We start from the raw sequence: 20,962 nt of genomic DNA, 5'->3' as shown, positions 1-20,962 counted from the left end.
TCGTGTCCTGGGGAACAAAGCGATTACAAGACAAATTGCTGGGAGAGAAAGCGAGAGGGCAAAAGGCAATGGAAGTGTGAGAAAGTCTTGGGGGAAAAAGAAAGAGATGAGAAATGCAGGAATGAATCTTAACCAATTAAGAGTGTAGAATCCTTAACAGTCACAGGAAAGGTTGCTTTGTTGGCTGTACAAAGAATGGTGACAGTGAAAGAGGTGTAAAGCCTAATGGTTGGTGACAGAGCCTTCTCTGTAATGGCCCCCAAACTGTGGAACTTCTTCCAGATGAAGGTGCACCAGGCACTGTTTCTTTTAAGTTTTAGGTGGTCATTGAAGAGGCGGTTCTTTCTCATTGGCCTTGGAAAGTTTGAACTATTCTTGTTAGTGCCCCCTTGTATACCTTCTGTTTTGTTGAAGTGCATGTATTATGTGGTATTTTGGGAGTGAAGTTCTTTATATTTGGGTTATTGTATGGTACTATCTTTAGATGTAACCCATCCTTTGACCTTACAGGGAAGGATTTGTAACTAATTATGTTGTTATTATTGTTATGGTGCCAACTGTAAAAGGCCCCCCAAAACACACCATCCTAAGGCACATTGTGGGGTTGTTTTGTGTTGATAAATGAGCAACTTGTATCTTGATTTTAGGCAGCTATTGATGATGTTTTCTTTAAGAAGTCTTTTCCTGAAGTGCAGGAATATTAATTGCACATATCTAGGAATGATTTTATTGTTTGTTGAGTGTGTTTTTATTGTTTTTTTAGAGCCTGCTTTTTATTTTTTAATATTTTAACTCTCTTTATCTTGTTCTACACCACTTTGATAGCTTCTGACCACAAAGCAATTTATAAATAAATAAGCAAAATAAATAATAGATATATTAATATAAATAGGGAAATGGGAATTATTTGAGGAGAAGAATGTGCTTTGAATTGCTTCAAAAAACGTAGTGTGCACACAGCCTTAGGCAGGGTAATTTAGAACCCTTAACTGGAACTGATGAACCAAATAGCCCCTTCTTGCTGGAATCAGTACAAATTGGTATGTGCACACTTCTTAATATAAAACTACCACACAGGAAAGTATTTGCTTTAATTACATCAGATTTCCTGTGTGCATTTACAAGGTCATGGGTTTTGTTTCTTAGCGAAGCAGGCTGCCAGCATGTGGAAATAATTGCATAAAGCATATTTTGTGTCATTCCACCTTACCTCACTCTGAGCACATTGTACTTGAGATTCCTACAGAAAGTCATATTTGACAACAGAGTTAATAATAAATTGGAAGGAATGTTAAGTGCTTGAGGTAGAGAATGGGTGGGGGTAGCTTTTGCTTGGTAAGATCAGAAATGAGCGGCAGCAACTGAGATTCGTCACCATCAAAGCATTTGTAAAGATTTGTAGATTGTTGCAGACAAAAGCTGTTTTTTTTTTAAGGCAGCAGTTTGTTAAATATAACTAGGAGATAACTGCCATTATACTCTTGCCATCCACACCCCAGAAATAGGAACGATGTGAGGTTTAAAGAGCTTGCACACATCATAAGTTTTTGAGGTCCACAGAATGTATATAACCTTTTGCCTGCGCTGCTCACTTTTTAAAACCAGCTAATGGCTCGTGTCTGCTATGGGTAAAATATTAACTTTACATGACCAAATTACAATGGTACCTCTGGTTATGAACTTAATTCGTTCTGGAGGTCCGTTCTTAACCTGAAACTGTTCTTAACCTGAGGTACCACTTTAGCTAATGGGGCCTCCTGTTGCCACCGCGGGATTTCTGCTCTCATCCTGAGGTAAAGTTATTAACCCGAGGTACTACTTCCGGGTTAGTGGAGTCTGTAACCCGAAGTGTTTGTAACCCGAGGTACCACTGTAGAGGGTTGGGAATGTGCGCAAAATGATTCTGCATTGCTTCTCCTTGCCTGTCCAGCTCGTTGTGCAGTCTGCATTTACTGTGCCACCAGACAGCTGCTGATCATGTGGTGAATAGTAAATATGATTTTTGCTCTGTGTACTGGGTGTGTGATAAAGCACTTGCAGGTCCAGTTCACACATAAAGCTAAGTGAAACCACAGCTAACTGTGGGCAATGAGTTTGTGGGTACTAACAGGCCACATTCACACTGCACACTTAAAGCACTTTGATACCATTTTGAAAATTCTGGGTGCTGAGAGTTGTTAGGAGGACCCCCATTCCGCTCAAAGAGTTGCAATTTTCAGAATGGTTTAACAGTCAATCCCACTTCACAGGGAACCCTGGGAACTGTGGCTAGCTACTTATTTCTTTACTTAAATCTATCACACACACAATGGAAATGGCAATAAAAGCATATACAAATTGTTCAAATATTTTAATCTTATGAACTGTCCATTTTTTAAAGAAAATATCATGACAGTGTACAAAAAGAGAAAAAAGGAAACAACATATATAGAATATAATTTTAAAAACAACAGTATTTTTGTTGTTTTATTTTTAATTTTATGTAATTGTTGCATGCCATGTTCTCTAATGTAAACAAATTTATATCTCGATGCAGCGATGTTAAACTGCACTAAAAGATGAAAATAAATAAAAAACTGCTTTACCAAAAAAAGGGGGGGGAGAGAACAATGTATAGGTAAAACCAACAGGTGCAACAAAACAAGGTTTTGCAGCCTTTTAGAAAATACAGCAGTGCTGGAGCCTTCCGTTGTTGTTCTGGTGTCATCTGAACTGCAGATCAGATAAAAGGGTTATTCTAGCAAGGTGCAAATGGGTCATTAGTATTCACTTAATAAAGGTAATGGGGAATTAATCTGTGCAGTGGAGGTAAGGAACTTGTGGCCTTCCAGATGTTGTTGGACTCCAACTCCCACCAACCCCAGCCAGCATGGCCACTGGTCAGAGGTGATGAGAGAGTCCAACAACATCTGGAGGGTGACACGGTCCTCATCCCTGCTCTAATACAGATCACAGACGAGCACATCCTGAGAAACCCTAGATTACAAGCATTTTTTCCAGGATGTGTTAGTTTGGGATCTTAATACAACCTGTGCTTTTACAAGACTATTTTACTCCAATAAATGGTGTGAGGAGGCAGAAGAAGTCACGTTTGGCAAATCTTGTGTCTCAGAAAAGGTTGTGTGAACTGGTTGAGGGAGTTTCAGGTAAGTTTTTGATAAAACAGTTCTACTGTAATAAAATGATTAAACAAAGCAAACAGAGACAAGTAATGAAAAATGCAGTGAATTAGACTAAGTAAAATGTTCATGATGCCAGAATGTCTACACTTGGCAGTAGGAGCCTCTGGTTGGATCCACAGCAATTATAATACACACTCCCTCCAACATGAAATTGTTGGATGGGAACACAGGGGTTTTGTTTGGGGTGGGGTCTTTTTGGCGAGTGGGTGGCCTTAGGCAAGCCAGCCTAAGGAAGATGCATTAGTTCAGCTGAAGTGAACTATGACAGCTGGGGAAAAAATAGCATGAGTAAATGCACTCAGTCTACAGATGGGAAACATTTTGACCAGGGATTGGAACACACTGGCCTACAAACCTGGTGAGACCCAGCTGGTCTCCCCCATTTGGCCAACAAGATAAGCCTCTAGCTACCCTATCTCCACAATCCTTTCAGCTAGAAGACATATTGGAAAGAAAGGCAAAAACGTGCTATTAGCGCAAAATAAAACATCCACACTGTGCCCCTTTCTTGCTGCTAAATCTGTACTATGGTAGTTCACACTGTGTGGAATGGGTATTATAACCCCAGAATCCAGCAGCAATCTAGATACAGTCAGAGACTGCAGAGGCCCTAGCTAATGAGGACCAAGTCAGGGCTGTGAGCCAACTGTTGGTGATCAAGAGACCACTGTGACTCAGGTTGTTTAGACAAGAACCCCCCCCAAAACCTCTCATACTACCAGGGCCCATAGGGACATAGCCAGAAGCATCACAGAACCTTCCCTGAGCCTGAGGAACCAAATGCCTTCTGTCTTACCAGTTCAGTGGTGCAAGGCACACTTCTGGCAGGATACTATGGAACATAGGAAAATACCCATCCTCAGGCCAGAGGCTTGGCCTTTTAAGACCTGAAGTTCTCCAAAATGGGATGGAGCAACGGAGAGATAGTCTGGAGGCAGAGGCTTAAAAGGCCTCAGTCTGCATGCTACATGTTTTGGAGCAAGTTGCTCACTTGGAGCTCTCCGTGGTTCTGAAACTCCTAACCTGCCTTCTCTGGAAGGATCTTCTATCAGACCAGAACACAATGAAAGAGAAAGCTCTGCTGCCCACCACCCACTCATCCACACACATCTGACTTCTTAGGATGGATTCAAACGACTAGGAGTCACAATGCATGGTACCTGTAACTGTCTGATTGTCTGGCAAAAATAGGGAATCTGTAGCCCACCAGATGCTGGTAGACTCAAAGTCCCAGCCAGCATTTCTATTGGTCAGGGATGATAGGAGTTGTAGTTCAACAATACATGTAAGGCCATAGGTTCCCCCTCCCTGCTATGTGGTTAATTCTCAAGTTACCATGTATTTGCTTGTGCTTTAAGATATAGTTATGTCCATGAATTTCAGTGGATATATCTTGAGTAAGACTAGCATTGGCTACAACCCCAAGTCTCTAGATTTCACCTAACTCAGCTTCCAACAACTATACAAAGCATTATGTGAAACTTTTTTGCAACCATTTGACCATTGCAGGCAGGTGTCTGGATCGTAAGTTTCATTGTTTTCATGTGATGCTATATTCCCCCCCTTTCTTTTGTTGACAAGTTTGGCAGGTGGAAGGAGGAAAAAACAAGTCAGCTTAGAAGCTGAGATGTTTTCTCTGGAGACGGTTTCCCCTTAGGCTATATTCTGGATAGCAAACAAAGACATTAAATTGAAGTTGCCTGGGCCTTAACACGAAAGAAAAGAACGTGACCTTTGGAGTATCTCATCTATATTACCTTTCATAAGAAATAGCTTTCCTGGAAAAGGTAATTGGTTTACATCCTGAACTTACAGAACTGCAGTTCCTTTGTGAAATTTCTAATAGCAAAACCAAGCACCACAAGATGGCACAGTGAAGCTAGTATGGCTGCCCTGGTTGTATACTTTTAGTTGACAGAAACCTACATTATGCTTAAGTTGCAGAAAGACAGATAGATCCCGAGCCAGAACACTAACACCACTATAAAACTGCTACCTGTTGGTGCCCAGGCCAGAATGCCTGCAAAATTTCATGTTCTTTATAGATGCCTGGCTGACATCCTCTTTGAGTATATACAGTATATGAAAGTTAAGAGTGCACATCCCCTGGTGACTAGGGCCCTGGCACATTGTGTACCCACTGCCCGCCTGCTTCTGTGTATCCTCTTTCCAAATAAGATATTGAAGGCTCTTCCCTGAGCCTGATTCTCATGATAGACCTCTGCTGTGCATTGGAAGGTCCTAGGTTTGCAGGTCATGTCTCTGTTTTTGATCTTATTGGCACGAAATTTTCAGGTGCTCTTCCCCTGCCCCATTCATTCATTCATTCATTCATTCAAATCAGCATTTGTTCTTTGTTGCAAATGGACCCATGGTGGAACTGTTTGTTTAAGCATTAATCTACTGTTACAATTGATGCTTAAGACGAATAGGTCTCCTCTGGGCTGATGAGAATTCGTTACCCATCTATTCAGTTTTGATCTGTTTGGCCCGCTGGAATGTCACAATAGTAATGCAACTGGAATGAAACCAAATATAAGAACTCCTGCCCTGTTTTTATTGACGTTGCTTTAGGCAAAGATTAATGAGTAGTGATTTGATGGGCTCACATTTTCTTCCTTTGGGTTTTTTCCCACCATTAATAGCTGAGTGATTCATGACTATTAACCCAGGATTAGGTTCAGGGCTGCTGTTACATGAGTTGTCATGGCCCTTGTACTGAGACAGGGGGAAATACCACAACTCTAGCCTACTGGGTCCTTGAGTTTCCAAGCAGTCATGGAATGGTTGACAAACTTCCTTAAGGCATTTGTATGCGTTGCATAAGTGGGTGTTACACTTACCATGGGATGACCTGTGTCGGACTAGCTTTTTAATGGAAGAGCAGAAAGACCATGATAGCGGCTTTATGGAAAGGACCAGCTGATGGATTCTATTTGACTTGTGGGAGCCGCTATGTCAAGGACGAACAATGTTCTTTGAGAATCCACTTCTTTGAGCCAGGATTGCTCTCATGCATTATGCAGCAGTACCGTTATGAGAACAACAAATGTATTGCATTATGTTAACATCCTTCACAGAGTATTTTCAATAACTGAATGGAAACACACACAACAGTGCTGCTGTGAACTTAGGCTTAGTGGGGACTACAGCTGTTCCTCGTTTGAGGAAGGATGCTGGGATGTTTTAGAGCAGGCAAGGCTCTTGGCTCTCTGGATTTGGCTGGCACCGTTGAAACTGCCCTTTAAGGATGCTACCATGCGTATGGCAGGTAGCCATTTTGAAAAGTGGGAGCAGTAGAGCAAGAAAGGGGCGGTCATATCGAGAGAACAGTGATGGTGGCAACAGTGGTGCCAGAAGTGGGAAACTGTATGAGAGGAACAGGTAGTTCTAAATCTCGCAATCTCATTGGGAGTAGCATTAGTGGATGGGCCCTGAAACTCAGACTGGCTAAAATGGTGAATTTGAAGCTGCATACATAGCTCCATATTTAAAATTCATGATACTGTATTTGATCTTAGCCCTGCATTATTATTCTCCCACTCAACTGCTGGGCTAATAGCAGCTTTATGGGTGGTAATCTATGATTTTAAGTGGGAACAAATTGGCAGGGGGAAGGGAGTTAACGGTCTTCTCTGCCGGGGCTGCTGCTCCAATAAAATTTGGAACCCTTCTAATCTGTTTCAAAGTGTTGCATTTCCTTGGGAGAATTATTATTATTAACAACAACAACAACAACAACAACAATTTATTTATACCCCGCTCATCTGGCTGGGCTTCCCCAGCCACTCTGGGCGGCTTCCAACAAAATATTAAAATACAGTAATGCACCAAACATTAAAAGCTTCAGATGTCTTCTAAAAGTCTGGTAGTTGTTGTTCTCTTTGACATCTGGTGGGAGGGCGTTCCACAGGGAGGGCGCCACTACCGAGAAGGCCCTCTGCCTGGTTCCCTGTAACTTGGCTTCTCGCAGTGAGGGAACCGCCAGAAGGCTCTCAGTGCTGGACCTCAGTGTCCGGGTAGAGCGATGGAGGTGGAGACGCTCCTTCAGGTACACTGGACCGAGGCCGTTTAGGGCTTTAAAGGTCAGCACCAACACTTTGAATTGTGCTCGGAAACGTACTGGGAGCCAATGTAGGTCTTTCAAGACAGATTTTATGTGGTCTCGGCGGTCGCTCCCAGTCACCAGTCTAGCTGCCACATTCTGGATTAGGCTGTATCTTCTTCTCTGGCGATCACTCATAGCCGAGTAAGATTGTCTTTCATAAACACGGTTTTAACAATGAGTCTGTAATAGGCTGTACACAAACCATATATTCAAAGCACATTTGAAACATGTTAAAAGCACCTCTTCAAGAATACTGGGAACTGTAGTTTGCCTTTCACAGTGCTACAATTCCCAATGCTCTTTTAAAAAACTACAGTTCCCAGGGTTCCTTTGGGGAAGTCATGTGCTTTAATTGTACTGTAAACATATGGTGTGGACACAGCTATAGAATTTGTTAAATGTGTAATCCAAGACACCTTTGATTGTTAAAAAACACACTTGAAAAATGGAAAATTGTCCGTGTCTCCAGAATAGAGGAGGACTCAAAATGCATCTCAGTTGGTGAAGAGTGCAATCTCTTGCATGTGTACGCAGATGTAAGCACCTTTGAGGTCAGTGGAAATTTGTCCCATGCAGTGCTTTTTTTGTCTGCGGACACAGGGGTACGCATACCCCTAAACATTTTGTGAATCTAAGTTTGGCCTCATTGAGGGGCAGTATTTCAATATGAGTAGGAAAATGAGAGTACTCCTAAACATTTTCCCCCCAGAAAAAATGCACTGGTCCTATGAATGTACATAGGGTTGCAGCCAGAGGTACGTTCATGTCTGCAGATGGGACATTTTTACACCCAACTGACAAAACATGGGCTGTTATAATTATCTTGGAATAGAAGGTGCCATAGACTTATTTGGAGCAGAATTTTGGGGTGTGGGAGTTCATTGCTTCTCTAGACTTCAGTTGGGAAGGATGGGCTGTTCTAGAAGCATCCAGAAATGCAGATATATGCTGACAAAAACGAACTTCATTTACGTGTGTGTGTGTAAAAATCCATTTCCATCTCTAAATCAAACACAGAGCAGTTGGTAACATCTATTCTGCAGCTGTCCACAGGGATCATTTTAATCAGCCTTGAGCCCCTCTAAAGCTACAGAAATCTTTGGAGGAGGGCGGCTGATTTTGTCATCCTGCTGTGCAAAAAGCAGACCAAACAGTATGCCTCTGATATTCCTCTGCTGGAGGAGATTCATGCCTGTAGGTAAATGTGCCTTTCGGCGGTTGCTTTTTCCTGTGCTTTTAATGAAGTTATGAATGGAAGTTTGAAGCTTTAAGAGCAGGGAGGCCAGTACGTGTGGGTGGAGATAATCTTCAGTCTTGCATTTTGAAGTGGTGTTTCATAGATGTCAAAGCTGTTCTGAGGACAAGTGCCAGAGTTCCATATTTCAGAAGGGATGAGGCCTTCACTTGCTGGCAAAAATATATTTCAGCTGCCTGGAAGACGAGATTAATTATAGCTCTGTGCAGCCTTTACATCTGCATCCTAACTCCTTTTTTAAATACAGAAATCAGAGATTTGGAAAGTTGAAAACGATTGCCAGTTTGATTCCAAGCCCAGTTTAAGGTACCGGCTTTAAACCCTGAATGACTCGGATTATGAGCCTTGGGACCTTAAGGAGCACTTTCCTTGCACGCTGCATTCATTGCGGTCCTGCTCTGGATTCTTTAGCTGTCTGATGCCTGGCATGTGTCAGCTGTTAGAGGTGCTGGGATCTAACTCGGCTTGCACCAGAGGCTGATGCATCTGCATGGGAAAGAGCAGATAGAAAGAAGAACCTCCAAGCTTCCTAGAGAGTATCCTTTAACCCGTGCTGATCTTCTGTCAGGCTAGACCAATACTCTTATGGCTGCTGACCTCATTTCCTACTTCCTCCTCCTTCACCCTCATCTTGGGAGAGGAGATGGAAGAGCCAGCATGGCTCGTTGCATTTCCCACCTTGGTTAGGTCACATCTACACCATACATCTAAAGCAGTCTTTAAACCACTTCAGCAGCCATGGCTTCCCCCCAAAGTCCTGGGAATAGTTGTTAAGGATGCTGCCAGAAGTGGTTAGGAGAAGCCCTCAAAGTGCTACAATTCCTAGCAAACCACAGTTCCCTGGATTCTTTTGGGGAAGCGATGATTGTTAAAGTGGTAGAAGAATGCTTCAAATGTCTGGTATGGATGTGAGTTAGAACTAGGATATTTCCTCTCAAGTACGTGTTTCCTGCAATGAATGTAGCTTTCCCATTTTCCTAAACGCAGAAGTCACGGCATTATTTTATCCGGGGTAAAGCGTGCTCTTCCAACTGTGATTCAGTGTTCGCCTTAACTTCTGTTGATGCATATAATCTTCACATGCCACCGTTAACAAGGAGGTAATGAGCAAGGAAGGGACGCGGGTGGCGCTGTGGGTTAAACCAAAGACTTGCCGATCGGAAGGTCGGCGGTTCGAATCCCCGCGACGAGGTGAGCTCCCGTTGCTCAGTCCCTGCTCCTGCCAACCTAGCAGTTCGAAAGCATGTCAAAGTGCAAGTAGATAAATAGGTACCGCTCTGGCGGGAAGGTAAACGGCGTTTCCGTGCGCTGCTCTGGTTCGCCAGAAGCGGCTTAGTCATGCTGGCCACATGACCCGGAAGCTGTAAGCCGGCTCCCTCGGCCAATAAAACAAGATGAGCGCCGCAACCCCAGAGTCGGCCACGACTGGACCGAATGGTCAGGGGTCCCTTTACCTTTAATGAGCAAGGAGTTAATGAACAAGGAGTTTGGTATTGGTACCCGCCCTGTGCAATGTCCTCTCTGTTGATTTGTTGACTTACATTTTGTGCAACCTTGTTCTCTCAGCCGGACAACATCATCAGAAGTCAGCAGGGCTTTACTTACAAAGCAGAAGCTGGACACACTCTGTTGTGTCGAGCACTGGAGTGGAGAGGGCTCTTGTGCTCAGGTTGTGCTTGCAGGTTTCCCATGGGCCTCTTTTGCTTGACTTCTGTGAGAACAGGACTAGATGGGCTATTGGCCTGATCCAGGAGGCTCTTCTTATGTTCTTTTAGCCTGTTTTAGCCTATGGCTAAAAGCAGTATGACACACATACTGTCACACACAACTGGGTGCCAGTTGAAGGAGAAAGAGGAGGCGAACACAAGAAAGACAGATAAGTTGCTCAAGTCTAGGGCAGGCCTTATCATAAGGCAGAGTGAGGCGATGTCCTCACCCAGCCGATGTGGGGGAAGGGGTGGTGGTGGCGGCAGCCCCACAGCCAACACCCCCCTCCTCGACCAGCTGTTCCTCTCTGTTGGAGGTCAGAGCTCTGTATGCCTCATAGCTCTCCGTGCAGGTCCTAAAATAGCCTGCATCCCTCGGATGTGGTGCAGGAGGTTTTTTCCCCAGCCTCAGGCCTCCTCCATATGTTGCTGCAGCACAACGTCCATCATCCCTGTACATTGACTAAGCTGGCTGGGAGTGCTGGGAGTTGTAGCCCAACAACATCTGAGGACCTGTAGTGGACACCGCCCCATTGCCAGTGTTGAACTAGCAGCCCAGTTGCTTCTCTACATACAATGGGGGTGCGTAGGGGCACGGCCTTGTCCTTTTTGGTAGGCAGCCAGCTCTCTTGAGCTTGCCCTGTGCATGCGCTAGACCAGGGGTCAGCAAACTTCTTCAACAGGGGGCCGGTCCCACTTGTGGGGGCCGGACTATATTTTGAAAAATAATAATAAATGAATTCCTATGCCCCACAAATAGCCCAGAGATGCATTTTAAATAAAAGGACACATTCTACTCATGTAAAAACACTCTGATTGTCCACGGGCTGGATTTAGAAGGCGACTGGGCCGGATCTGGTCCCTGGGTCTTAGTTTGCCTACCCATGCACTAGACAGCTTATGATAAGGATTCTGAAAGGGGATTTCTTTTTTTTATTATTTCACTTTAATACATCACAAAAAAGAGAAATACAAAAATAAACAAATATCCATCACCTCCTGACAACTAAAAAAGAAACAACAACAACACATTGAATAGTGTTCACAATACTTTTAACATAAAAATGGTCTTTTTTCTATATACCTGACTTCTCGTCTACTTCTTCTATTTCTCATCAATTGTTCACTGCCATATCATAACATGTTTTGGTACTAATATTATTTATTCTATCATAGGTTTTCCATCAAACTTAAAACTCCTACTGAAGTGATTGAAATGCTGCTACAGACTTTAAACTGTCATTACTATTTTTCAAATAAATTTTAAAGACTTCCCATTTTGTGATAAATACTTCCTTTGATTTATTTTTTATTCTTTCTGATAGATTATCTAATTCCGCATATTCAATCATTCAAAAAAATGATTGGGGGGAAAAAAGAGGGATTTCGATTTGCCTAGTGCCTTCTATCCAGAACTGCCACCCTTTCATGTATATTTCATAAAATTTCATGTATATTTCATAAAATACTGAGATGTAGCACTTGCAACTCTGTATGGCTACACAATACAGCAGGGAAAGGGCTGTGGTAGGGAGGGAACAAAGGTGTATTTTGGTACTACTTTACTCCTGAAACTTCCTCTAGTGTAAGAGACCTGAACAGCAAGTCAAGGCTGCAGTTGCAGACTAAGGCGTGGGAACATTTTGTTGCTCCAGGTCCCACATCTCTCCTTCTGTTTACATTTCTCTTTGCCCTTATGCTTAGGGAAAGATGTGAACGCCAATCAGCTGTTTTAATTTCCTGCAAAAGCTGAAGGTTCCTGAAGAGGAAACAGCCTAAAAACTGCTTATATATGTATTTTAGCTGAAAGCTACGCAAGGCTGTTTTCACTCACTTAGTTAAGAAAGGTTCTTTCTCAATGCTCAGAGGCTATCTCTTCTTCTAATCTCCATGGCAGTCAAAACAAAATCCAGCCTGGGATTTAGCAAACTCTGGCTCGTATTAAAAGCAAGGAAAGAAAGAGGAGATATGATCGCCTGGGAAGTTTGCACTGTTGTGTTGCCACCCTCTGGACCTGTCATAAAGGAGGCACACGAAGAAGGGCCTCAGATGATGAGGTGGACTCATATGACCCCTGGTACTTCGAACATCTAGGTGAAGAAGAGGATGGGAGTCCTCCAGCTTCAGTATTTGTTCATCTACCTGATAAGCCACACCTCCTGAAATTCCCTATTCCGTACAAGTATTAAAGGTGTAGGAACCCCACCCTCATTTTTCCCTGGCCACCCTACACGTATTCCCCCTTTTAATTTCACCAACCCAGAAAAGCTGTGCCTTTAACTGCATTCCTCCCCCCCTCCCCGAGATTAAAGACAACCCCCCAAAAATCAAATGCACATATGTTGGTATGCAGGCGTATAAAATATCTTTATGGGCTAGTAAAGTTTGTGCACTTATTTGCTAGCCCAAAGGAGCCTATGCTATTAGAATAACATATTATTTTCAATGTATTTAACCTCTGTTTTTATTTGGGTGTTGCCCAAATAATTTATGGTTAAACTAGGCTTCCACTTTGGCCATTCTTAACAAACTTGCTCTTTGCGTTTATTCTCTTCCACCCCCAATGAATGCACTTACATGCATCTGTCGTGTACATTTCTTATTGTTTTGGCTAAGTGATGCATGCATAATTCTTTTAATCAGTCCCAGCAGCTGCTTAATTTCTTTTGTGTGCCATTTTAATCTGCTCCACTTTCATTTTTATCTTGCTTGTTTGTTGTGTGTTCTGGTGAGGACATGCTACTCTGTGTTTGATTTCAGTAGAGCCATGACATTTATTCCCTGGTACTCATATCCTTTAAATCAAAATTACATTGCCAGCTCTGACGGGGAGGGCATTGCAGTATGCATCTAATAATGCTATTATCCTTCAGCTGCAATTGCGGTTGCTAATTGCCAAGCATCTGCTTCACGTTAAACTCTGAGGTTGCCTTTAATTTTCCTCAATCGTATTAGCAAAGCCCCACACAGCAAACACAATTGCTGCAGATATACCCGTGTTTTCCGCAGCAAACAAGCCCAAATGTGGAAGTAATATCTGCCTGCAATAGGTCTTGAAACACACATGTACATAACACGGAAAATATGATTGCACCAGGGTTTTTCAAGGCATGCACAGTGGTAAACCCATGTTGCTTCTCATGCTTAGGTATGGATGCTAAAGTACACAGTGCATCTGACCAACGCGTGCTTTTAAGGATCTTGACTCTTGAGTGATGGTACGCCACAGGAAGATTAACCTACCTCACGGGGTTGTTGAGGGTATTAAACAAAGCAGTTGTGAGGACTGAAGATGCCTGTCTCCCCAGCGTGCCCTAAGGCCCCCCCCAGGTCCTTCCCAAGCAACTTTGGCTGTTGCTTCGCCCTCTTAATTTCTCTGCATGTTCTGGGAGACCAGGAGAGATGGGGACTGGTTGCAGCAGGAGGGGGAGACTCCCTGGATTCTTCAGCAGCCTGACTCATCTCTGTCTCCTGTTCCCTCTCCTCTTCTGCCTCTGGTTCTGGACTGCTCTCTGCCACAGACTCTCCCTGCTCACTAAACCCTGTTGCCTCTTCATCTTCTGACACCACCTCCTCCTAGTCCTCTCTCTCTGATCACTCATCATGTTCCCACCACCAACCCCTGGCTCTGAGCCTCCTTCCCCTGGGGGTTGCCTTGGGCGTTCCCCAGCTGGTGCCTCCCACCACTCCTCTGCATGCAGCCCGTTCATGGCATAAAGTAAATAAATAAAAGTACTTTTTGATGAACTGCAGGAGAACCAAATCATTTATCTGCTTCCCTTTTCCAACATCTTAACTTGCTTTGCTGTTTCTTTTGTACCCCAGGGATGAGGAACCTCACCCCATTCACCAGCCCTGCTTTGCACCCTCCTCAAAGGTTTTTAACTGGCTGGAAAGTATCCTGGCATTCTGATAATGCTGCTTGCTTGCCTGGATGGAAGGTAGAGAAGGACGTGTGAGTGTAAATAAACCAGTTTGCCGTACAAAAGATACAATGCACATTTGTTGGTCTGCGCACATTGGCCTCTGGCTCCGCCCACTATGGGCATGTGGCCCCTGGAAGGTTGCCAAGAAGAGAATGTGGCCCTCGGGATGGAAAAGGTTCCCCAGCCCTCTTGTAGCCCCGCTTGCAGGACATTAAAGGGACTTAACATGAGTGCCAGGACAAACTGTTCTGGCAGTTTGGACTATGACTATCTTTGCTTTTTATCTTCTTCGCTGAGGGTGTTAGAGAGCTGGATCAGGACCTGCGAAACCAGGGCACAAATCCCTACTTGGCCATGCAGCTCACTAGGTGACCTTGGGCCAGTCACTGCCTCTCAGCCTAACCTAGCCCACAGGGTTGTGGGATTAAATGAGAAGCGGGAGAATCAAGTGCACCAACTTGAGCTCCCTGGATAAAAAGGTGGGGTAGAAATGCAATAAAGGAATAAATTCATTGAAGCCAAAATATTATCCTCATGGTCTTCCCTATTAAGCAGCTGGTTCAGACTTTACTGCCGTCCACCGTTCTACCCAGAACATCTTCCCATAACAGCAGAAGCAGTAGCATCTGGAAACCTTTTGTCATCTGGGTCAGTGGAGAGAGGTAGCGCTGCCAGCAGCCAGCCCTGCAGGAAAGTGCAGAGCTGGCATGCAGCGCCACTGTGCATTTGTGCAGAGGCACACAGCAAAAAAACTTCTTCAGTGTTCAATATGGAGTTGGGAAGAGCCTTTTAAGTGGCGGGTGATAATGTTGGCCCAAAGGCACTTGGGATCGTGGAGTCAGTGCAGAGATGTGGGTAGTGTGTTCGGTTTGAACGAGGGAAACTTAAAAGTTTAAAAGCCTCTCTCAGCTACCAAGTTCCTTCGGTGTCCTGTAACAGCTTGGCCAGGCCCTGTCTCATGGGTTTGTTCTGAAAGCAAATGAGCTGCTCGCGATCTTAGGTTCTGAGCTGCTGGAAATGAGGATGCTCACACAAGTACAGTGATACCTCGGGTTACAGACGCTTCAGGTTACAAGACTCCGCTAACCCAGAAATAGTGCTTCAGGTTAAGAACTTTGCTTTAGGATGAGAACAGAAATCATGCAGCGGGAGGCCCCATTAGCTAAAGTGGTGCTTCAGGTTAAGAACAGTTTCAGGTTAAGAACGGACCATCAGAATGAATTAAGTACTTAACCCAAGGTACCACTGTATGTCGAACTTATTCTTGCAGCAGAGGATGTGCCTTGAACACCAGGGATGGGGAACCTGTCCCTGATGTACGCTATGCTGTGGGACTCCTCCATCCCCAGGTCAGCGATGATGGGAGTTGGAGTGCAGTAAGCACCTGTGGCCCTCCATCCCCCTTGCATACCAAGACGTGCAATAAAAACCATGCATTCTAATAGAGCTGCTGCCTATTTGATTTTTGTTTTAAACTTTGTAATTTTGTTTAAATTGTTTTCAATTAACTGGTTTTTTTTAAAAAAAAATACAAACATTTTAAATTTTTGTAACCCGCCCTGGGACATTAGGGTGAAGGATAATAATAATACTGTAATAATGATGATGGAATATGACACCTTTCCGTCAGCCTTGGTGCCTTTAATAGCACACCAGATGTAGAAATTTGACAGATGTAGACTTCTCCTTTACAATATCTGTGTCATGGCGGAAATGGCATCTGTCAAATTTCTAGCATCACACAGCTGTTAAAATCCACTGGAAATAATGGGCAAGATCTAGCCAAAGTGAGCCATATTGGAGTCCCACCGATTTAAACATGTCCATGACTCTCTCACTGAGATTTTTACGACTCTCAAATAACTTTCTTTGGCTAGAATCATTCTCTGTTTATTTCTTTATTTGCTGATTTTTCTCCTTAATGATCTGCAAGTGGTAACAATGAAATGCCCAAAAAGAAGAGTAAAGATAAAAATCACATCATGAACAAAATTAACACCAAACTCCAAGACAAGTTTAAAAACTGCATTGCTCATGATAAAAATATAGCTGCACACCAGAACTCTTAAGTTCTAGCAATAATGATAATATTAACAACAATAACAATAATAGTTGTTATGAATTTATTTATCACTTGCCCTTCACTTTAAGGTTCAAGGGCAAGCTACAACCATGAAAATGTCTTCTAGAACAATTTTCCAAAGTTGGAAAAGGAATTGGATGGGCAGTTCTCTTTGGACATAGAAATCTGTAACTGGGAAGCCACCACCAAGAAGGCCCCAGATGAGCCTTCACTAACCTGGTATCCTCCTGAAGTTTTGGACTGCAGCTCCTATCAGCCCCAGTTCCTGCTGGCTGGGGCTGAGGGGAGTGTAGTCCAAAACATCTGGAGGAGAACAAGTTAGTGAAGGCTGTCCTAGATTTTACGGACCTCTCTGGAAGATCTTAATGCACATAAGGGCTTAATGGCATAATCTGAGATCTGCCAATGCTAAATGCTAATGGTACCTAGTTTTCTATTGCAGTGTATGGTGACACAGAACACAGGAAGCTGCCTCCTAGTGAGTCAGACCATTGGTCCATCTTGCTCAGTATTGTCTACACTGACTGGCAGTGGCTCTCCAGGATTCCAGACAGGAGTCTTCTCTCTGACCTTGCTGGAAGTGCCAGGGATTGAACGTGGGATCTTCTGCATGAGAGCCAGTGTGGTGTAGTGGTTAAGAGCAGTAGACTCGTAATCTGGTGAACCGGGTTCGCTTCCCCACTCCTCCACATGCAGCTGCTGGGTGACCTTGGGCCAGTCACACTTCTTTGAAGTCTCTCAGCCCCACTCACCTCACAGAGTGTTTGTTGTGGGGGAGGAAGGGAAAGGAGAATGTTAGCCACTTTGAGACTCCTTCGGGTAGTGATAAAGCGGGATATCAAATCCAAACTCTTCTTCTTCTTCTCTACCACTGAGCTACAGCCCTCTTTCCCCACCCCACCCCCATGGTGTTGATATTTTTCCAGAATACAATTATTTAGCATTGCCGCTTTGATCCGTCCCCCCCCCACCCCACACACCAGATAAGTCTGAACAATTGCTTTAAAGATCACAGACCCAAAGGCATCTGACCAAATCCACCCAAACTATTTTGCTCATCTAACACACCTCCATACAAGCCATGGCAATGCCCTTCTTACAGATGAATCCATGCCATCCACATCACCCCACGCTGCAAGCACAGGACGAGAGTGAACAAGGCACCTTGCTCAAAGAGACACCTTTAGGCAAGGAATAGTCTAAATAATTCAAACAGACAAATTGTTTCATTTTCTCCATTCTAAATATAACAACATCATTAAACACTTTAGCCACTACCTTGCATATTTCCTTTGTTTTTACAAAGCCGAGCATCCAAATGCAAGCGAATTAAAACGTCAATTGTGAATTTTATCCTTCCTGCTTTTTATTATTACTGTACTTACTTTGTAGTTAAAGCACAACATTTCCCTTCCGGATTTCTAAATACGTTTCATGCTGCTTCCTGCTTACGATTGCTTTATTGCTTGTGCCAACTGAATTGCCTTAAGTGGTGGTTGCTACCTCTGCAGGCCAGGAATGATTACAGGCTCATTTTGTGGCAAAACATTGCAATTTCAGCAGCTATCAATCAACTCAAAGTGGCAGCGGTCTTATCTATATCTTCTCTTAGGGATGTTACTTCCTTCTGTAAATGTTTTGAAGGGCATAGCTTTTGTCTTCATCAGCTGGGGTTAAGGTTCCCTTAGCAATGCCAGCTGACCTGAAATTAACTAACTTGGCCTGCTTGTGTGCCTCAAAACACTCCCTAGGCAACAACCTCTCACTGGCCCCACTTTGCACTTGTGTTTTTGCCTGGCTGGAATGTATTTCTGAGAATGAACTCTGAAAATGCCACTTGCTTGCTTGGATAGAGAGATACATGAGCAGAAACTAGTCTACTGGACAGATTGGATGGCTGGCATCTGTCTGTCTTTGGGAGATTATGGAGGAATGCGCCTTCAGGGGCAAAGTCGAACTGTTGGGGAGTTACAGCGCCTGTTGTGGCTGTAGAGACCGATGTGGGAGAGACATGTTTTGCTGCAGCTGGGGCAGAGGAAGACATCCAGTTGTGATGCTGCAGATGGCGTTTCTTTTCTCTGCTCCTCCCTGCAGTCATTCCTCCTCCGGTTCTGTTGTGGATACACAACCTGACGGATGGTATATTTGTTGCTCTATCTGCTTTTGCCTCTGTCTCCTCCCGTCACTGGCATGTGGACCTCATAATGTTGCTGAGAAGGGAATGTGGACCTCAGATGAAAAAAGACCTGCACTACATTGGCAATTGAGTTGAAGGTCAAGGTAGCCCTCTGGGGAGGCAATGGGAACCTGCACACCTTAGCAACAATGTCTTGGGTGACTTCTGTTGTGGTAGCTGATCATAGAATCATAGAGTTGGAAGAGACCACAAGGGCCATTGAGTCCAACCCCCTGCCAAGCAGGAAACACCATCAGAGCACTCCTGACATATGGTTGTCAAGCCTCTGCTTAAAGACCTCCAAAGAAGGAGACTCCACCACACTCCTTGGCAGCATGACACCAGAGCATTGGCCATTGTGTCCCATCTGTGAGCACCAGTGTTCAGTGTGCATTGTCATTCCCACATGCAGTTTGTTCCCTTGTCTTTGCTCTTTGCTTTGTTTGAATAGGTGCTTCTTTGACAAAGGATTGCAAGTAGATTCCTTTTTGCATGCAGGAGATATTAAGTCAATCATCCGCCCAAATGCTTCCTCCACTGTAATTAGCAAATAAAGGTAAAGGGACCCCTGACCATTAGGTCCAGTCGTGGCCGACTCTGGGGTTACAGCACTCGTCTCACTTTATTGGCCGAGGGAGCCGGCGTACAACCACTCGTGTCCCCCTAATTAGCAAATAGTCCTGTGTTAAAGTCTGTGTGTATGCTGGGCTTATAATGCTGCTTTTTGTAACCCTATTTTGCTGAGGTGTTCACAAAGGGACAAATGTTGCCGTTCGAACCAGCAGCATAATGCAAGCAATAAGCTTGAAGCCAGGGAAATCACAAAAGTAACTGGGACAGCTGTATTTGTAATTTTTAAATATATCTATATTCCTGGCCCATTGATGGGGGACTAGAATTCTGAGTGAAATTTGCCCCCAAGCTGTAGGATTGTTTGTGTTTTCCTCCTTTTCTCAAAACTAAGTTAACACAGGAAATACCCCTGCAATTAAATATTACTCCAGTGTGGCAGCATTTCAGTGGCTCTCTGCACTAGGGCAATGTTTATTTGGTTTTCAGAAAACGATTATTAGGCACTCTTCAGCTGTAGATCTCCAAAGATACACCAAAATAAAAAAAAGCAAAATTGAGCAGGCAGTTAAAAAGATCCAATGGAAAAATAAAAGGCCTGGCAAATAAAAGTAAGTTTTCAAGGTGGTGCTGAAAAGAAAGGCAGTGCTAGGTGAATCTTTCTGTCTACTGAAATCCATAAATGGGGTGCTACAGCTGTAAAGGCCCTGCCACTCCTCTTAATTCAGATGATAGGCTGATCTAGAGCAGGGCCTCTGAAACTGGTCTCAACATTTGGGTGGTTCCATTCAATATATCTTGCAATAGCTCTTCTCCAGCTGAATCACAATGCAACATATAACCAAGCATCGCCTAGCAGAAATGGAGAAATTTTGGGCAGGGAAGGACAAGAGAAATTTGTGGCCAGATGATGTAGTTTAAACAGGTTGGATTTCTTCTTCATAGTGCCCTTAAAACACTGTGCCTCTTTCAATGAAACAAGACCGTCTCCTTATAAATGGTAACTTTCAAATATATAATAGGTTTGGTAGTTGATATGGGGGGGAGGGAGAGTTTCAGTAACCAATAAACATGTGACTTTCCTTTTGTGACTTTCCCCTTTAGCAGCAAGCAAGATTCACTTGACAAGTTTGACTCAACTTGAAATTAAGGAGTTTTCTCTCCATTACATTTTGTTTACAAGCCCTGAAATAGAGTGAAGGTAAACAGTCTTGTTTTCCCCCTCCATACTAATGTCACTGAGGATCAGGGCACTTTTCATAAGCAGCTCTGCACAGAGACACATTTGTTTTGTTTTTAAATCTATCTGAACATCTCCTGCATTGTAAGTGAGGCTTGAGGTTTCAAAAGGACAGTATATTTTCGTGCCTGTTCATATCTGCCCAGAACTAAGTGCCATTGAGTTTGATGGGCCTTTTTCCTGGGTAAGCATGCATAGGGGTTTTAGTCTTTCTAATTCTCTTCATGCCTCGTGTTTTATCCATTTCAGCTTATACCTGCTTATGACAGGAGTGGGCGATCTGAAAGTCTTGGCCAAAATTGTGTGGGCGTCAAGGAGTCAAAAACTGGGGAGATAGACACATAGGGTGACAGAGAAAAGGGTGTGAAGAAAAAAAATTGGTAGCAGGAAAAGTGGGAGAAAGGGGTGACAGAAAGAGAGAAAATGGAGTTCCCCATCTATTTATGGCTCTTCCCCCTCCTCACTGCCTCTGACCCCAAAAATATATCTCCCATTATTCCCAGGAGAATATGGTGTATACCCCAATCCTGGTATACAGACTTGACAGTTTTGGCCTCTGTGGGATGCTCTGTATATTCGGTGAAGCTTCTCAGGCACTCCTGATGCTTTGGACTACAACTCCCATCAGCCCCAGCAAACATGGCCAGTTGAGGGATGGTCGGAGTCTTCCAAAACTGCTGGAGGGCACCAGGTGGCGGGAAGATGCTTCTGAGGCG

General features: G+C 43.8%; 1 protein-coding gene across 8 annotated transcripts in view; it reads left to right on the top strand.

Annotated features, from left to right (window-relative positions):
• The window catches only part of ATP8A2 (ATPase phospholipid transporting 8A2), a 327,202-nt gene that overhangs the window by 13,862 nt on the left and 292,378 nt on the right, over positions 1-20,962 (top strand). The window lies entirely within an intron of this gene.

Source organism: Podarcis tiliguerta, assembly GCF_965153285.1.
Source record: "Podarcis tiliguerta genome assembly, chromosome: 4".
Taxonomy (NCBI): Eukaryota; Metazoa; Chordata; class Lepidosauria; order Squamata; family Lacertidae; genus Podarcis; species Podarcis tiliguerta.
The sequence above is the reverse complement of the archived record's forward strand: the minus strand, read 5'-3'. Positions and strand labels throughout refer to the sequence as shown.